Source organism: Phyllobates terribilis, unplaced genomic scaffold (assembly GCF_046119375.1).
Source record: "Phyllobates terribilis strain yellow unplaced genomic scaffold, ASM4611937v1 Scaffold_393__1_contigs__length_1774422, whole genome shotgun sequence".
Taxonomy (NCBI): domain Eukaryota; kingdom Metazoa; phylum Chordata; class Amphibia; order Anura; family Dendrobatidae; genus Phyllobates; species Phyllobates terribilis.
This window is the reverse complement of record NW_027363153.1, coordinates 1,552,091-1,571,276: the sequence shown is the minus strand read 5'-3', so window position 1 is coordinate 1,571,276 and position 19,186 is coordinate 1,552,091. Positions and strand designations below refer to the sequence as shown.

The following is a 19,186-nucleotide window of genomic DNA, read 5'->3' as shown; positions in this document are numbered from 1 at the left end:
GGTGAAAGCTCCAAAATGCTTGCCTAATATGTCTGTTTATCCAAAAGGAAGTAAAAAGGGAGAGCTAGAAAGATAGCATTGCATCACATTACATGGCAATGCAATGCACAGTTGCTGAAGTTGAACCAAAATGAGCTTGTAATCTGGCTTCTGCAACTTTGAACATGAAAAATCCAATGAGGAGAAGAAAAGCAAAGCCAAAGAGTCCATCCCAAAATCCGACAAACAAGCAAAATGAACAAAAAACATTGAATTCAATTCTTTCTGATTTTAGAAACTGCATTAAAGAAGGGGTGCACCGGTCCTGGAGATACTGCAATACCAGGTCAATGCGTGGAGTGGACAGAGCAAGCTCTTTTTCCATCTCCCTGTTCTAAAAATCCATTTAATATATGGTCCCCAGATAGGGGACGTATCAGATATTAAACTGATAAGAACAGATACTACACTTGATCTTAGCCAAAAGGCCGAGAAGCGATAACCAGAATTGGTTTCAAACTACGGAGCCACCCAAGGATCCTGAAAAGTCCATTTGTGGAGATGAGCTCCTGGACTCCCGTTAAGAAGACATGTTGTCAACCTCTAGATCCCTTACATGCCTGCACTTTTCGGCTTGCTGCTGCTGCAATCCACGCGTTTTAGATCTGCATAACTCCACCTCTTTAAACACAGCACCTTCACCCCCTGCTGTTCCCACCCGCCTCAACACCGTTGGAAGGGAGGAGAACCAATTAAGGCGGGGGGTGGGGTGGAACGAGCAGCTGTCTACCCTTAGCAGGAGGGCTCCTGATTACATACCTCTCCTGCTGCTGCTGCTGCTGGCTGTCCAGCAGCAGACTGAAGGTGGCTGCTGCTGTGCACAGGTATATAAAGGCTCAGAGCCTATTATGACACGCGCAGCCAGCGTTCCATTGCCACATTCCATCTACTGCAGGCAGGATACCTGGCTGGCTGAATGTCGCTGAGAAGCTCACAGAGACCGCCATAAGCAACAGTTTAACAGAATGCCACAGACTAATCAACCAAACTTTTTGGGTTGGGTTCTCTTTTATAGTCTGCAGGCATTAAATGAAAGAAGTCAGTGTTCCAGCAGAAGGAGACAACGTTTCAGAAAAGGCATTGTAGCAAACCAAAAAAGAAATTTTAAGCGCAGCAGAGTAACCAGCGCACATACCTGTTAGCTCAGGTGAGTTTAAAAGGCTGCTGTTGATAACAAGGGCATTTGCTAAATAGATGGTGTGTGTGCAACAATATACTGAAAGGTCAATTATATTGTGCAGCTTATCTCACCACCTGTAGTTATTTAGGTGAAAGCTCCAAAATGCTTGCCTAATATGTCTGTTTATCCAAAAGGAAGTAAAAAGGGAGAGCTAGAAAGATAGCATTGCATCACATTACATGGCAATGCAATGCACAGTTGCTGAAGTTGAACCAAAATGAGCTTGTAATCTGGCTTCTGCAACTTTGAACATGAAAAATCCAATGAGGAGAAGAAAAGCAAAGCCAAAGAGTCCATCCCAAAATCCGACAAACAAGCAAAATGAACAAAAAACATTGAATTCAATTCTTTCTGATTTTAGAAACTGCATTAAAGAAGGGGTGCACCGGTCCTGGAGATACTGCAATACCAGGTCAATGCGTGGAGTGGACAGAGCAAGCTCTTTTTCCATCTCCCTGTTCTAAAAATCCATTTAATATATGGTCCCCAGATAGGGGACGTATCAGATATTAAACTGATAAGAACAGATACTACACTTGATCTTAGCCAAAAGGCCGAGAAGCGATAACCAGAATTGGTTTCAAACTACGGAGCCACCCAAGGATCCTGAAAAGTCCATTTGTGGAGATGAGCTCCTGGACTCCCGTTAAGAAGACATGTTGTCAACCTCTAGATCCCTTACATGCCTGCACTTTTCGGCTTGCTGCTGCTGCAATCCACGCGTTTTAGATCTGCATAACTCCACCTCTTTAAACACAGCACCTTCACCCCCTGCTGTTCCCACCCGCCTCAACACCGTTGGAAGGGAGGAGAACCAATTAAGGCGGGGGGTGGGGTGGAACGAGCAGCTGTCTACCCTTAGCAGGAGGGCTCCTGATTACATACCTCTCCTGCTGCTGCTGCTGCTGGCTGTCCAGCAGCAGACTGAAGGTGGCTGCTGCTGTGCACAGGTATATAAAGGCTCAGAGCCTATTATGACACGCGCAGCCAGCGTTCCATTGCCACATTCCATCTACTGCAGGCAGGATACCTGGCTGGCTGAATGTCGCTGAGAAGCTCACAGAGACCGCCATAAGCAACAGTTTAACAGAATGCCACAGACTAATCAACCAAACTTTTTGGGTTGGGTTCTCTTTTATAGTCTGCAGGCATTAAATGAAAGAAGTCAGTGTTCCAGCAGAGGGAGACAACGTTTCAGAAAAGGCATTGTAGCAAACCAAAAAAGAAATTTTAAGCGCAGCAGAGTAACCAGCGCACATACCTGTTAGCTCAGGTGAGTTTAAAAGGCTGCTGTTGATAACAAGGGCATTTGCTAAATAGATGGTGTGTGTGCAACAATATACTGAAAGGTCAATTATATTGTGCAGCTTATCTCACCACCTGTAGTTATTTAGGTGAAAGCTCCAAAATGCTTGCCTAATATGTCTGTTTATCCAAAAGGAAGTAAAAAGGGAGAGCTAGAAAGATAGCATTGCATCACATTACATGGCAATGCAATGCACAGTTGCTGAAGTTGAACCAAAATGAGCTTGTAATCTGGCTTCTGCAACTTTGAACATGAAAAATCCAATGAGGAGAAGAAAAGCAAAGCCAAAGAGTCCATCCCAAAATCCGACAAACAAGCAAAATGAACAAAAAACATTGAATTCAATTCTTTCTGATTTTAGAAACTGCATTAAAGAAGGGGTGCACCGGTCCTGGAGATACTGCAATACCAGGTCAATGCGTGGAGTGGACAGAGCAAGCTCTTTTTCCATCTCCCTGTTCTAAAAATCCATTTAATATATGGTCCCCAGATAGGGGACGTATCAGATATTAAACTGATAAGAACAGATACTACACTTGATCTTAGCCAAAAGGCCGAGAAGCGATAACCAGAATTGGTTTCAAACTACGGAGCCACCCAAGGATCCTGAAAAGTCCATTTGTGGAGATGAGCTCCTGGACTCCCGTTAAGAAGACATGTTGTCAACCTCTAGATCCCTTACATGCCTGCACTTTTCGGCTTGCTGCTGCTGCAATCCACGCGTTTTAGATCTGCATAACTCCACCTCTTTAAACACAGCACCTTCACCCCCTGCTGTTCCCACCCGCCTCAACACCGTTGGAAGGGAGGAGAACCAATTAAGGCGGGGGGTGGGGTGGAACGAGCAGCTGTCTACCCTTAGCAGGAGGGCTCCTGATTACATACCTCTCCTGCTGCTGCTGCTGCTGGCTGTCCAGCAGCAGACTGAAGGTGGCTGCTGCTGTGCACAGGTATATAAAGGCTCAGAGCCTATTATGACACGCGCAGCCAGCGTTCCATTGCCACATTCCATCTACTGCAGGCAGGATACCTGGCTGGCTGAATGTCGCTGAGAAGCTCACAGAGACCGCCATAAGCAACAGTTTAACAGAATGCCACAGACTAATCAACCAAACTTTTTGGGTTGGGTTCTCTTTTATAGTCTGCAGGCATTAAATGAAAGAAGTCAGTGTTCCAGCAGAAGGAGACAACGTTTCAGAAAAGGCATTGTAGCAAACCAAAAAAGAAATTTTAAGCGCAGCAGAGTAACCAGCGCACATACCTGTTAGCTCAGGTGAGTTTAAAAGGCTGCTGTTGATAACAAGGGCATTTGCTAAATAGATGGTGTGTGTGCAACAATATACTGAAAGGTCAATTATATTGTGCAGCTTATCTCACCACCTGTAGTTATTTAGGTGAAAGCTCCAAAATGCTTGCCTAATATGTCTGTTTATCCGAAAGGAAGTTAAAAGGGAGAGCTAGAAAGATAGCATTGCATCACATTACATGGCAATGCAATGCACAGTTGCTGAAGTTGAACCAAAATGAGCTTGTAATCTGGCTTCTGCAACTTTGAACATGAAAAATCCAATGAGGAGAAGAAAAGCAAAGCCAAAGAGTCCATCCCAAAATCCGACAAACAAGCAAAATGAACAAAAAACATTGAATTCAATTCTTTCTGATTTTAGAAACTGCATTAAAGAAGGGGTGCACCGGTCCTGGAGATACTGCAATACCAGGTCAATGCGTGGAGTGGACAGAGCAAGCTCTTTTTCCATCTCCCTGTTCTAAAAATCCATTTAATATATGGTCCCCAGATAGGGGACGTATCAGATATTAAACTGATAAGAACAGATACTACACTTGATCTTAGCCAAAAGGCCGAGAAGCGATAACCAGAATTGGTTTCAAACTACGGAGCCACCCAAGGATCCTGAAAAGTCCATTTGTGGAGATGAGCTCCTGGACTCCCGTTAAGAAGACATGTTGTCAACCTCTAGATCCCTTACATGCCTGCACTTTTCGGCTTGCTGCTGCTGCAATCCACGCGTTTTAGATCTGCATAACTCCACCTCTTTAAACACAGCACCTTCACCCCCTGCTGTTCCCACCCGCCTCAACACCGTTGGAAGGGAGGAGAACCAATTAAGGCGGGGGGTGGGGTGGAACGAGCAGCTGTCTACCCTTAGCAGGAGGGCTCCTGATTACATACCTCTCCTGCTGCTGCTGCTGCTGGCTGTCCAGCAGCAGACTGAAGGTGGCTGCTGCTGTGCACAGGTATATAAAGGCTCAGAGCCTATTATGACACGCGCAGCCAGCGTTCCATTGCCACATTCCATCTACTGCAGGCAGGATACCTGGCTGGCTGAATGTCGCTGAGAAGCTCACAGAGACCGCCATAAGCAACAGTTTAACAGAATGCCACAGACTAATCAACCAAACTTTTTGGGTTGGGTTCTCTTTTATAGTCTGCAGGCATTAAATGAAAGAAGTCAGTGTTCCAGCAGAAGGAGACAACGTTTCAGAAAAGGCATTGTAGCAAACCAAAAAAGAAATTTTAAGCGCAGCAGAGTAACCAGCGCACATACCTGTTAGCTCAGGTGAGTTTAAAAGGCTGCTGTTGATAACAAGGGCATTTGCTAAATAGATGGTGTGTGTGCAACAATATACTGAAAGGTCAATTATATTGTGCAGCTTATCTCACCACCTGTAGTTATTTAGGTGAAAGCTCCAAAATGCTTGCCTAATATGTCTGTTTATCCAAAAGGAAGTAAAAAGGGAGAGCTAGAAAGATAGCATTGCATCACATTACATGGCAATGCAATGCACAGTTGCTGAAGTTGAACCAAAATGAGCTTGTAATCTGGCTTCTGCAACTTTGAACATGAAAAATCCAATGAGGAGAAGAAAAGCAAAGCCAAAGAGTCCATCCCAAAATCCGACAAACAAGCAAAATGAACAAAAAACATTGAATTCAATTCTTTCTGATTTTAGAAACTGCATTAAAGAAGGGGTGCACCGGTCCTGGAGATACTGCAATACCAGGTCAATGCGTGGAGTGGACAGAGCAAGCTCTTTTTCCATCTCCCTGTTTTAAAAATCCATTTAATATATGGTCCCCAGATAGGGGACGTATCAGATATTAAACTGATAAGAACAGATACTACACTTGATCTTAGCCAAAAGGCCGAGAAGCGATAACCAGAATTGGTTTCAAACTATGGAGCCACCCAAGGATCCTGAAAAGTCCATTTGTGGAGATGAGCTCCTGGACTCCCGTTAAGAAGACATGTTGTCAACCTCTAGATCCCTTACATGCCTGCACTTTTCGGCTTGCTGCTGCTGCAATCCACGCGTTTTAGATCTGCATAACTCCACCTCTTTAAACACAGCACCTTCACCCCCTGCTGTTCCCACCCGCCTCAACACCGTTGGAAGGGAGGAGAACCAATTAAGGCGGGGGGTGGGGTGGAACGAGCAGCTGTCTACCCTTAGCAGGAGGGCTCCTGATTACATACCTCTCCTGCTGCTGCTGCTGCTGGCTGTCCAGCAGCAGACTGAAGGTGGCTGCTGCTGTGCACAGGTATATAAAGGCTCAGAGCCTATTATGACACGCGCAGCCAGCGTTCCATTGCCACATTCTATCTACTGCAGGCAGGATACCTGGCTGGCTGAATGTCGCTGAGAAGCTCACAGAGACCGCCATAAGCAACAGTTTAACAGAATGCCACAGACTAATCAACCAAACTTTTTGGGTTGGGTTCTCTTTTATAGTCTGCAGGCATTAAATGAAAGAAGTCAGTGTTCCAGCAGAAGGAGACAACGTTTCAGAAAAGGCATTGTAGCAAACCAAAAAAGAAATTTTAAGCGCAGCAGAGTAACCAGCGCACATACCTGTTAGCTCAGGTGAGTTTAAAAGGCTGCTGTTGATAACAAGGGCATTTGCTAAATAGATGGTGTGTGTGCAACAATATACTGAAAGGTCAATTATATTGTGCAGCTTATCTCACCACCTGTAGTTATTTAGGTGAAAGCTCCAAAATGCTTGCCTAATATGTCTGTTTATCCAAAAGGAAGTAAAAAGGGAGAGCTAGAAAGATAGCATTGCATCACATTACATGGCAATGCAATGCACAGTTGCTGAAGTTGAACCAAAATGAGCTTGTAATCTGGCTTCTGCAACTTTGAACATGAGAAATCCAATGAGGAGAAGAAAAGCAAAGCCAAAGAGTCCATCCCAAAATCCGACAAACAAGCAAAATGAACAAAAAACATTGAATTCAATTCTTTCTGATTTTAGAAACTGCATTAAAGAAGGGGTGCACCGGTCCTGGAGATACTGCAATACCAGGTCAATGGGTGGAGTGGACAGAGCAAGCTCTTTTTCCATCTCCCTGTTTTAAAAATCCATTTAATATATGGTCCCCAGATAGGGGACGTATCAGATATTAAACTGATAAGAACAGATACTACACTTGATCTTAGCCAAAAGGCCGAGAAGCGATAACCAGAATTGGTTTCAAACTACGGAGCCACCCAAGGATCCTGAAAAGTCCATTTGTGGAGATGAGCTCCTGGACTCCCGTTAAGAAGACATGTTGTCAACCTCTAGATCCCTTACATGCCTGCACTTTTCGGCTTGCTGCTGCTGCAATCCACGCGTTTTAGATCTGCATAACTCCACCTCTTTAAACACAGCACCTTCACCCCCTGCTGTTCCCACCCGCCTCAACACCGTTGGAAGGGAGGAGAACCAATTAAGGCGGGGGGTGGGGTGGAACGAGCAGCTGTCTACCCTTAGCAGGAGGGCTCCTGATTACATACCTCTCCTGCTGCTGCTGCTGCTGGCTGTCCAGCAGCAGACTGAAGGTGGCTGCTGCTGTGCACAGGTATATAAAGGCTCAGAGCCTATTATGACACGCGCAGCCAGCGTTCCATTGCCACATTCCATCTACTGCAGGAAGGATACCTGGCTGGCTGAATGTCGCTGAGAAGCTCACAGAGACCGCCATAAGCAACAGTTTAACAGAATGCCACAGACTAATCAACCAAACTTTTTGGGTTGGGTTCTCTTTTATAGTCTGCAGGCATTAAATGAAAGAAGTCAGTGTTCCAGCAGAAGGAGACAACGTTTCAGAAAAGGCATTGTAGCAAACCAAAAAAGAAATTTTAAGCGCAGCAGAGTAACCAGCGCACATACCTGTTAGCTCAGGTGAGTTTAAAAGGCTGCTGTTGATAACAAGGGCATTTGCTAAATAGATGGTGTGTGTGCAACAATATACTGAAAGGTCAATTATATTGTGCAGCTTATCTCACCACCTGTAGTTATTTAGGTGAAAGCTCCAAAATGCTTGCCTAATATGTCTGTTTATCCAAAAGGAAGTAAAAAGGGAGAGCTAGAAAGATAGCATTGCATCACATTACATGGCAATGCAATGCACAGTTGCTGAAGTTGAACCAAAATGAGCTTGTAATCTGGCTTCTGCAACTTTGAACATGAAAAATCCAATGAGGAGAAGAAAAGCAAAGCCAAAGAGTCCATCCCAAAATCCGACAAACAAGCAAAATGAACAAAAAACATTGAATTCAATTCTTTCTGATTTTAGAAACTGCATTAAAGAAGGGGTGCACCGGTCCTGGAGATACTGCAATACCAGGTCAATGTGTGGAGTGGACAGAGCAAGCTCTTTTTCCATCTCCCTGTTCTAAAAATCTATTTAATATATGGTCCCCAGATAGGGGACGTATCAGATATTAAACTGATAAGAACAGATACTACACTTGATCTTAGCCAAAAGGCCGAGAAGCGATAACCAGAATTGGTTTCAAACTACGGAGCCACCCAAGGATCCTGAAAAGTCCATTTGTGGAGATGAGCTCCTGGACTCCCGTTAAGAAGACATGTTGTCAACCTCTAGATCCCTTACATGCCTGCACTTTTCGGCTTGCTGCTGCTGCAATCCACGCGTTTTAGATCTGCATAACTCCACCTCTTTAAACACAGCACCTTCACCCCCTGCTGTTCCCACCCGCCTCAACACCGTTGGAAGGGAGGAGAACCAATTAAGGCGGGGGGTGGGGTGGAACGAGCAGCTGTCTACCCTTAGCAGGAGGGCTCCTGATTACATACCTCTCCTGCTGCTGCTGCTGCTGGCTGTCCAGCAGCAGACTGAAGGTGGCTGCTGCTGTGCACAGGTATATAAAGGCTCAGAGCCTATTATGACACGCGCAGCCAGCGTTCCATTGCCACATTCCATCTACTGCAGGCAGGATACCTGGCTGGCTGAATGTCGCTGAGAAGCTCACAGAGACCGCCATAAGCAACAGTTTAACAGAATGCCACAGACTAATCAACCAAACTTTTTGGGTTGGGTTCTCTTTTATAGTCTGCAGGCATTAAATGAAAGAAGTCAGTGTTCCAGCAGAAGGAGACAACGTTTCAGAAAAGGCATTGTAGCAAACCAAAAAAGAAATTTTAAGCGCAGCAGAGTAACCAGCGCACATACCTGTTAGCTCAGGTGAGTTTAAAAGGCTGCTGTTGATAACAAGGGCATTTGCTAAATAGATGGTGTGTGTGCAACAATATACTGAAAGGTCAATTATATTGTGCAGCTTATCTCACCACCTGTAGTTATTTAGGTGAAAGCTCCAAAATGCTTGCCTAATATGTCTGTTTATCCAAAAGGAAGTAAAAAGGGAGAGCTAGAAAGATAGCATTGCATCACATTACATGGCAATGCAATGCACAGTTGCTGAAGTTGAACCAAAATGAGCTTGTAATCTGGCTTCTGCAACTTTGAACATGAAAAATCCAATGAGGAGAAGAAAAGCAAAGCCAAAGAGTCCATCCCAAAATCCGACAAACAAGCAAAATGAACAAAAAACATTGAATTCAATTCTTTCTGATTTTAGAAACTGCATTAAAGAAGGGGTGCACCGGTCCTGGAGATACTGCAATACCAGGTCAATGCGTGGAGTGGACAGAGCAAGCTCTTTTTCCATCTCCCTGTTCTAAAAATCCATTTAATATATGGTCCCCAGATAGGGGACGTATCAGATATTAAACTGATAAGAACAGATTTTTTTTTTTTTTTTTAAACCATTCAGGTTAGTTTTATAGCAAATCAGTAGGATATACCAAAACTGTTGCAAAAAAAACTTCTCATCATCATGGCCATATTTATTAAGCATAAAGTAACCTAATATTACAGAAAGAAGAACATCTTATTAATATAAACCAAAAGATCACTGAAATTTTACAATATGCCTCCACTTTTTAAATTTCCATATTCCCTCGGCATCTGTTCCACCACCGCTACTACTATCCATCTTGTAAATCAAAAATAGCCTAGAAAGAATAATCCTAATACATTCATTTACTGTAATTGATTTCCTTTTAAATACACAAAGATTCCTCACATCCCACAAACTTTCTAACACACAAGCCATAATTAACCACAAAACTCTCTCCTTTACACGTCCACTTGCACCAATACCAAACATAACCACACGCCAATCCACAAAAGTCACTCCTGCCAAACTCCTACACAACCCCCCTACACATTTCCACACGTCTTGCGCAAAATCACAATTCCACATCAGATGCATAACCGTCTCACAACCATTACATCCATCTCTTGGACAAACATCCGACCTAATCAAACCTCTCTTCTTTTGAACGTCTCTCACTGGAAGAATATTGTGAAACGCCATCCACACTACATCCTTCTGTTTGTTGGACATCCCATACATACCCAACTTTCTCCAAGCATCCGCAACCTCATTCCCTCTCAAACCAACAATATTAGACTCGACCTCATTTGCACACAATTTCCTATACACCCTCTTAGTCATTCTAAACTCATCCACCGGCACACTCAGCAAATCATACTTCTTGACAAACTTCTCAATCACCTCATACCACACCGGACACTTAAAAGACACAGGCACTCTCGCATCCCTCTTTCTCCAACCTAACCCATACAACATCCATCCTGCAGAATAACTTGCCATACATGCACCCTTATTACCTTTACCCAACAATACCACAATCGTCTTAATATAATGGAGCCCTAAAAAAACCTCAACATTAGGAAATCCCAAACCACCATGCTGGCAGGCCTTATAAAGGCTTTCCCTCTTCAGCTTCTCCATCTTGCTGCACCAGAAAAAGGAAAAAATCATTTTCTCAACTCTCTTCACTTTCCTAAAAGGGGATGGAAAAATTATGGCCACAAAAAGCAGAATGGGTAAGATCACTGCTTTGATAACTAGAACTTTGCCCCGCAAAGAAAGATCTCTCATTCTCCAAAAATTCAATTTTCGCTCAACACGCATACCACACTCGTCCCAACTCTCATTTCCTTTCAGATCATCATTGAAAAATACCCCTAAAACCTTAATTGCACTCTCCTCATACTTAACACCTTCCATACGAATACTGTCATCTCCAAAGCATTTGAAACTACACTTAGTCCAGTTAACTCTAAAACCTGATGCACCACAGAAAAAATCCAAAAGCAACCTCACCCTACTCATTGAAGCCATACTTTCACTCACCATCACAACATCATCCATGTAACCTAACACCTTCACATGCTTACCACCACTCCCAGGCACTAACAATCCTCTCATCATTTTCTCACGTCTCACTAAACACAGCAAAGGCTCAATCACACATACAAACAAGACAGGGGACATAGGGCACCCCTGTCTTACACCAGACCTAATCATCACTTTGTCAGACAACCATCCATTCACTAAAAACTCACTTGACACATAATCATATAAAGACTTAACTCCATTCAGAAAAACCCTAGGGAAACCCATCCTCTCCAATACTTTAAACAGAAACACATGCGAAACTCTATCAAAAGCCTTTTCGAAATCAATTGCTAACACCATACACTTCTGCTTTCTAGTCTTACAATCCCCAAGCATATCCCTTAACAATAACAAATTATCACTTATACTCCGACCAGGCACGGCACACACTTGGTCATCCTCCACAACCCTACCAATCACCTCACGCATACGATTTGCTAACAATTTACTGTAGACCTTATAATCAGCGTTAAGCAATGATATGGGTCTCCAGTTCTCCAAACGCTTTTTCTCACCCTTCTTAAACACAAGAACCACTATACCCTCTTTCATACTGTCACACAAAACACCATTCATCCACATATACCTACAAACCTCAGTCAAGTCCTTACCCAAAAACTCCCAAGCTTTCACATACAGCTCCACAGGCAACCCATCCTTCCCAGGCGTCTTATTCTTTTTAGCACTCATAACAACATTCCTCACCTCATCCAAAATAACATCCTCACACAAAGCATCACATTCATCCGAACCAAGTCTCTTCTCCATACCACTCAATACATGCGACACAAGTCCAGGATCAATCCATTTCTCATCGTACAACTTACTATAGAAGCCATTCACCTCATTCAACACATTCTTCCCAACCACACTAGATCCATCTTCACCTACCACTTCACTCAAATCCAACTTCCTTCCATTCATTTTTTTAAAAAAGTACCTGGTGCACTTTTCATTCTTTTCCAAATGCTCTAACTTGGTACGGTAAATAATCTCTTTACCTTTTTCATCCAGAAGACATTTTAACTCATTCTTAGCAACCTCAAGCTGATCAGACATATCCATTCCTTTCCTAACACACCCACGCAACCAATCAATCCGTCTACTTAAGTCATTAAATCTATTACGATATCTGGCAGCTTTTTTGTAGCCCCATTTTTTAAAGAAAGTTTTTAACTGTAATTTCACCCAATCCCACCATTCAAGCACACTACCAAAATCACGCTTACGCCACCTCCAACTTGCATACCTTTTCTCCAACTCACTCATCACCTCCTCATCCTCCAACAACCTCGTATTCAATTTCCAAACCCCACCCCCAAACACCATGTCCCCATTCGCACTAAAAACTCCACGCAAACACTCATGATCAGAAAAAGGTACCTTATGTTGAACATAACTTGAACAAACCATATTTTTGGAAAATAACATCCTATCTATCCTCGATGAAATATTACCACGGTCAGCATAATATGTAGGCGGTGGTGGAATGCCATACTCAAGTATTGCAGCGTCTAAGAAAGAAAAATCAGAAATAAGTTGAGATAACTTTTTTCCCGTAATGTCCACATTACCTTCTGTGACACAATTACAGTCACCAACAAAAACTGTAGGAATTTTTCCAGGGAGAAAAAAACTCAATTTCTCAAGAAGAGCAAGCCGCTCCTCTTTTTTAGTAGGACAATATAAATTAATCATTCTAACCTTCCACCCCCTATAACTCAAAAAAACAATAATGCAGCGACCCACCTCCACAACCGTGTAACTATCAATAGTAATATTCTTATTACCAACTAAAATCCCCACACCATCATTTTTGTTAAAGCTGGACCCCGACCAAACATACTGGCCATAAGGCCAGTCCTTATCCCCTGGAGATTCAGTAATCCCACACTCTTGTAGACAATAGACATCTGCACTCAAACCCTTTAGATAATCCAGAACTGTTGTTCTTCGGGTAACAGATCTAATTTGCCTAACATTAAGGGACACAATGTCCCATCCAGAATGATGCGGCATAACTAAAGGGGATCACACATAACCTGAAAAAAAAAGAAAGAAAACATCAACTCAAACTTCATCAAGCAAAGCAAAGCTATTACCATCTGGCTGAATGCCAAATGTAACAATGTCAGGAGAAAATACATCTGACGGGTAAGCACGAGAGTCCACCGGGCTATCACACACGGCAGCAATGGATGAACACTCAGTCCTTGGCTTCTTCTTGACCACATCAGGATCCTCCTCATCAGAGAAACGGACAGCAGACAAGTCCCCTTGGCCACCGCCCCCGATCTCCTCTGAAGCAGTATTGCACCAAGATATGACAGGAGAATTGGACAAGTCCATTTCCCCCTCACCACGGACACCAAACTGGGGAGGGAAAGGTGACATCACCTCTGGAATCACCATGTCAAAGCCTCCTGACGCAGGAGGCTGAAGCTGGGCATCTTCAAATATGTCGTCCATCTGAGTGCCATCCTCTTCCTCTTGGGGAGCAGTTGCCTCCCCGACATCCGGAAGGGGACCTTGTGGAACCCTAGTAGAAGTCGAAGGAACAGCAGGCCCCTCCGCGACCACTTGAGCAAAAGACTTAGGAGTGGTTCTAGCTTGACACTGCCTAAGAACATGCCCCTCCTCACCACAAGCATCACACTTTACCTGGTTCTTGCAGTCTTTCGCCATATGACCAGACGTGTTACACCTCCTGCAGGTTGGCGGATACCTGCAGGACTCCTGGACATGACCATACTTGTTACATCTTCTGCAGAAAAAAGGAGCATCAGGAAAGTACAAGAAACCAGTGTCTCTCCCAATAGAGAAACTCATAGGAGGATAATGTATGCCCCCTGGCCCCTCGGGGTCTGTAGCAAAACGAACAAAGTACTTGTATTTGCCAGTCCACAAGCCTTCTTCATTCGAGATCTTGTGGGAAAAATGCACATAAGTACAATGCCTCCTCAAGAATACAGTAATGTCCTCCTGGGGGATAAAGGGATTGTGCATAAACACAACAACAGGAACATCCCCCTTTGAATAGAGGACAGTAAAAGTGAGTCCATCTAGGAGGGAGTTCTCAGTATGGCCTTTCAAGGTTCTATAAAGATTTTGGCAAGCAGCCATAGTAGAAAGAACCAGCACATACCTTCCATGACTTCTAAATTCCTGCAGGCAAAGAATGTCCGACTTCTTAATCTTCAATGCTTTATAGAAGATGGCATTCACCAGGTAGGACATGGAAAAATGTCCCTTCTTCTCCTCGGAAATCTCAATGCGAAATCCATTCTTGACCCGGGGGTCCCCGGTCCCAGCAAATTTCAGCTTGACTCCCATAGTCAGCCACGGAAATCGCCTTCCCGTTTCCTCCTCACTCTCCCCCTATAGCAGCATCCAGCTTAAGCCACCGGAGTGGCGATGCTGGAAGGCCGAGGGCTAGCACTCAAGGAACCTGATGTCCAGACACTTGATCTGAGCCAAAAGGCCGAGAAGCGATAACCAGAATTGGTTTCAAACTACGGAGCCACCCAAGGATCCTGAAAAGTCCATTTGTGGAGATGAGCTCCTGGACTCCCGTTAAGAAAACATGTTGTCAACCTCTAGATCCCTTACATGCCTGCACTTTTCGGCTTGCTGCTGCTGCAATCCACGCGTTTTAGATCTGCATAACTCCACCTCTTTAAACACAGCACCTTCACCCCCTGCTGTTCCCACCCGCCTCAACACCGTTGGAAGGGAGGAGAACCAATTAAGGCGGGGGGTGGGGTGGAACGAGCAGCTGTCTACCCTTAGCAGGAGGGCTCCTGATTACATACCTCTCCTGCTGCTGCTGCTGCTGCTGGCTGTCCAGCAGCAGACTGAAGGTGGCTGCTGCTGTGCACAGGTATATAAAGGCTCAGAGCCTATTATGACACGCGCAGCCAGCGTTCCATTGCCACATTCCATCTACTGCAGGCAGGATACCTGGCTGGCTGAATGTCGCTGAGAAGCTCACAGAGACCGCCATAAGCAACAGTTTAACAGAATGCCACAGACTAATCAACCAAACTTTTTGGGTTGGGTTCTCTTTTATAGTCTGCAGGCATTAAATGAAAGAAGTCAGTGTTCCAGCAGAGGGAGACAACGTTTCAGAAAAGGCATTGTAGCAAACCAAAAAAGAAATTTTAAGCGCAGCAGAGTAACCAGCGCACATACCTGTTAGCTCAGGTGAGTTTAAAAGGCTGCTGTTGATAACAAGGGCATTTGCTAAATAGATGGTGTGTGTGCAACAATATACTGAAAGGTCAATTATATTGTGCAGCTTATCTCACCACCTGTAGTTATTTAGGTGAAAGCTCCAAAATGCTTGCCTAATATGTCTGTTTATCCAAAAGGAAGTAAAAAGGGAGAGCTAGAAAGATAGCATTGCATCACATTACATGGCAATGCAATGCACAGTTGCTGAAGTTGAACCAAAATGAGCTTGTAATCTGGCTTCTGCAACTTTGAACATGAAAAATCCAATGAGGAGAAGAAAAGCAAAGCCAAAGAGTCCATCCCAAAATCCGACAAACAAGCAAAATGAACAAAAAACATTGAATTCAATTCTTTCTGATTTTAGAAACTGCATTAAAGAAGGGGTGCACCGGTCCTGGAGATACTGCAATACCAGGTCAATGCGTGGAGTGGACAGAGCAAGCTCTTTTTCCATCTCCCTGTTCTAAAAATCCATTTAATATATGGTCCCCAGATAGGGGACGTATCAGATATTAAACTGATAAGAACAGATACTACACTTGATCTTAGCCAAAAGGCCGAGAAGCGATAACCAGAATTGGTTTCAAACTACGGAGCCACCCAAGGATCCTGAAAAGTCCATTTGTGGAGATGAGCTCCTGGACTCCCGTTAAGAAGACATGTTGTCAACCTCTAGATCCCTTACATGCCTGCACTTTTCGGCTTGCTGCTGCTGCAATCCACGCGTTTTAGATCTGCATAACTCCACCTCTTTAAACACAGCACCTTCACCCCCTGCTGTTCCCACCCGCCTCAACACCGTTGGAAGGGAGGAGAACCAATTAAGGCGGGGGGTGGGGTGGAATGAGCAGCTGTCTACCCTTAGCAGGAGGGCTCCTGATTACATACCTCTCCTGCTGCTGCTGCTGCTGGCTGTCCAGCAGCAGACTGAAGGTGGCTGCTGCTGTGCACAGGTATATAAAGGCTCAGAGCCTATTATGACACGCGCAGCCAGCGTTCCATTGCCACATTCCATCTACTGCAGGCAGGATACCTGGCTGGCTGAATGTCGCTGAGAAGCTCACAGAGACCGCCATAAGCAACAGTTTAACAGAATGCCACAGACTAATCAACCAAACTTTTTGGGTTGGGTTCTCTTTTATAGTCTGCAGGCATTAAATGAAAGAAGTCAGTGTTCCAGCAGAGGGAGACAACGTTTCAGAAAAGGCATTGTAGCAAACCAAAAAAGAAATTTTAAGCGCAGCAGAGTAACCAGCGCACATACCTGTTAGCTCAGGTGAGTTTAAAAGGCTGCTGTTGATAACAAGGGCATTTGCTAAATAGATGGTGTGTGTGCAACAATATACTGAAAGGTCAATTATATTGTGCAGCTTATCTCACCACCTGTAGTTATTTAGGTGAAAGCTCCAAAATGCTTGCCTAATATGTCTGTTTATCCAAAAGGAAGTAAAAAGGGAGAGCTAGAAAGATAGCATTGCATCACATTACATGGCAATGCAATGCACAGTTGCTGAAGTTGAACCAAAATGAGCTTGTAATCTGGCTTCTGCAACTTTGAACATGAAAAATCCAATGAGGAGAAGAAAAGCAAAGCCAAAGAGTCCATCCCAAAATCCGACAAACAAGCAAAATGAACAAAAAACATTGAATTCAATTCTTTCTGATTTTAGAAACTGCATTAAAGAAGGGGTGCACCGGTCCTGGAGATACTGCAATACCAGGTCAATGCGTGGAGTGGACAGAGCAAGCTCTTTTTCCATCTCCCTGTTCTAAAAATCCATTTAATATATGGTCCCCAGATAGGGGACGTATCAGATATTAAACTGATAAGAACAGATACTACACTTGATCTTAGCCAAAAGGCCGAGAAGCGATAACCAGAATTGGTTTCAAACTACGGAGCCACCCAAGGATCCTGAAAAGTCCATTTGTGGAGATGAGCTCCTGGACTCCCGTTAAGAAGACATGTTGTCAACCTCTAGATCCCTTACATGCCTGCACTTTTCGGCTTGCTGCTGCTGCAATCCACGCGTTTTAGATCTGCATAACTCCACCTCTTTAAACACAGCACCTTCACCCCCTGCTGTTCCCACCCGCCTCAACACCGTTGGAAGGGAGGAGAACCAATTAAGGCGGGGGGTGGGGTGGAACGAGCAGCTGTCTACCCTTAGCAGGAGGGCTCCTGATTACATACCTCTCCTGCTGCTGCTGCTGCTGGCTGTCCAGCAGCAGACTGAAGGTGGCTGCTGCTGTGCACAGGTATATAAAGGCTCAGAGCCTATTATGACACGCGCAGCCAGCGTTCCATTGCCACATTCCATCTACTGCAGGCAGGATACCTGGCTGGCTGAATGTCGCTGAGAAGCTCACAGAGACCGCCATAAGCAACAGTTTAACAGAATGCCACAGACTAATCAACCAAACTTTTTGGGTTGGGTTCTCTTTTATAGTCTGCAGGCATTAAATGAAAGAAGTCAGTGTTCCAGCAGAGGGAGACAACGTTTCAGAAAAGGCATTGTAGCAAACCAAAAAAGAAATTTTAAGCGCAGCAGAGTAACCAGCGCACATACCTGTTAGCTCAGGTGAGTTTAAAAGGCTGCTGTTGATAACAAGGGCATTTGCTAAATAGATGGTGTGTGTGCAACAATATACTGAAAGGTCAATTATATTGTGCAGCTTATCTCACCACCTGTAGTTATTTAGGTGAAAGCTCCAAAATGCTTGCCTAATATGTCTGTTTATCCAAAAGGAAGTAAAAAGGGAGAGCTAGAAAGATAGCATTGCATCACATTACATGGCAATGCAATGCACAGTTGCTGAAGTTGAACCAAAATGAGCTTGTAATCTGGCTTCTGCAACTTTGAACATGAAAAATCCAATGAGGAGAAGAAAAGCAAAGCCGAAGAGTCCATCCCAAAATCCGACAAACAAGCAAAATGAACAAAAAACATTGAATTCAATTCTTTCTGATTTTAGAAACTGCATTAAAGAAGGGGTGCACCGGTCCTGGAGATACTGCAATACCAGGTCAATGCGTGGAGTGGACAGAGCAAGCTCTTTTTCCATCTCCCTGTTCTAAAAATCCATTTAATATATGGTCCCCAGATAGGGGACGTATCAGATATTAAACTGATAAGAACAGATACTACACTTGATCTTAGCCAAAAGGCCGAGAAGCGATAACCAGAATTGGTTTCAAACTACGGAGCCACCCAAGGATCCTGAAAAGTCCATTTGTGGAGATGAGCTCCTGGACTCCCGTTAAGAAGACATGTTGTCAACCTCTAGATCCCTTACATGCCTGCACTTTTCGGCTTGCTGCTGCTGCAATCCACGCGTTTTAGATCTGCATAACTCCACCTCTTTAAACACAGCACCTTCACCCCCTGCTGTTCCCACCCGCCTCAACACCGTTGGAAGGGAGGAGAACCAATTAAGGCGGGGGGTGGGGTGGAACGAGCAGCTGTCTACCCTTAGCAGGAGGGCTCCTGATTACATACCTCTCCTGCTGCTGCTGCTGCTGGCTGTCCAGCAGCAGACTGAAGGTGGCTGCTGCTGTGCACAGGTATATAAAGGCTCAGAGCCTATTATGACACGCGCAGCCAGCGTTCCATTGCCACATTCCATCTACTGCAGGCAGGATACCTGGCTGGCTGAATGTCGCTGAGAAGCTCACAGAGACCGCCATAAGCAACAGTTTAACAGAATGCCACAGACTAATCAACCAAACTTTTTGGGTTGGGTTCTCTTTTATAGTCTGCAGGCATTAAATGAAAGAAGTCAGTGTTCCAGCAGAGGGAGACAACGTTTCAGAAAAGGCATTGTAGCAAACCAAAAAAGAAATT

The 19,186-nt window shown here is 44.3% G+C and overlaps 10 non-coding genes and 1 pseudogene across 10 annotated transcripts; all 11 read right to left on the bottom strand.

Annotated features, from left to right (window-relative positions):
• Positions 1 to 288: 288 nt before the first annotated feature.
• On the bottom strand, positions 289 to 479 carry LOC141224952 (U2 spliceosomal RNA). The gene has a single exon (XR_012292282.1). It is a non-coding gene; the product is annotated as a U2 spliceosomal RNA (small nuclear RNA).
• Positions 480 to 1,594: 1,115 nt separating this feature from the next.
• LOC141224951 (U2 spliceosomal RNA) lies at positions 1,595 to 1,785 on the bottom strand. Its single transcript, XR_012292281.1, has one exon. It is a non-coding gene; the product is annotated as a U2 spliceosomal RNA (small nuclear RNA).
• Positions 1,786 to 2,900: 1,115 nt separating this feature from the next.
• LOC141224950 (U2 spliceosomal RNA) lies at positions 2,901 to 3,091 on the bottom strand. The gene has a single exon (XR_012292280.1). It is a non-coding gene; the product is annotated as a U2 spliceosomal RNA (small nuclear RNA).
• Positions 3,092 to 4,206: 1,115 nt separating this feature from the next.
• Positions 4,207 to 4,397, bottom strand: LOC141224949 (U2 spliceosomal RNA). Its single transcript, XR_012292279.1, has one exon. It is a non-coding gene; the product is annotated as a U2 spliceosomal RNA (small nuclear RNA).
• A 1,115-nt stretch (positions 4,398 to 5,512) lies between these two features.
• LOC141225031 (U2 spliceosomal RNA) lies at positions 5,513 to 5,703 on the bottom strand. The gene has a single exon (XR_012292357.1). It is a non-coding gene; the product is annotated as a U2 spliceosomal RNA (small nuclear RNA).
• Positions 5,704 to 6,818: 1,115 nt separating this feature from the next.
• LOC141224359 (U2 spliceosomal RNA) lies at positions 6,819 to 7,009 on the bottom strand. The gene has a single exon (XR_012291787.1). It is a non-coding gene; the product is annotated as a U2 spliceosomal RNA (small nuclear RNA).
• A 1,115-nt stretch (positions 7,010 to 8,124) lies between these two features.
• Positions 8,125 to 8,315, bottom strand: LOC141225061 (U2 spliceosomal RNA). The gene has a single exon (XR_012292386.1). It is a non-coding gene; the product is annotated as a U2 spliceosomal RNA (small nuclear RNA).
• A 1,115-nt stretch (positions 8,316 to 9,430) lies between these two features.
• LOC141224454 (U2 spliceosomal RNA) lies at positions 9,431 to 9,607 on the bottom strand (annotated as a pseudogene).
• A 6,112-nt stretch (positions 9,608 to 15,719) lies between these two features.
• LOC141224948 (U2 spliceosomal RNA) lies at positions 15,720 to 15,910 on the bottom strand. The gene has a single exon (XR_012292278.1). It is a non-coding gene; the product is annotated as a U2 spliceosomal RNA (small nuclear RNA).
• Positions 15,911 to 17,025: 1,115 nt separating this feature from the next.
• LOC141224945 (U2 spliceosomal RNA) lies at positions 17,026 to 17,216 on the bottom strand. Its single transcript, XR_012292276.1, has one exon. It is a non-coding gene; the product is annotated as a U2 spliceosomal RNA (small nuclear RNA).
• A 1,115-nt stretch (positions 17,217 to 18,331) lies between these two features.
• LOC141224944 (U2 spliceosomal RNA) lies at positions 18,332 to 18,522 on the bottom strand. Its single transcript, XR_012292275.1, has one exon. It is a non-coding gene; the product is annotated as a U2 spliceosomal RNA (small nuclear RNA).
• Between the last annotated feature and the right edge of the window lie 664 nt (positions 18,523 to 19,186).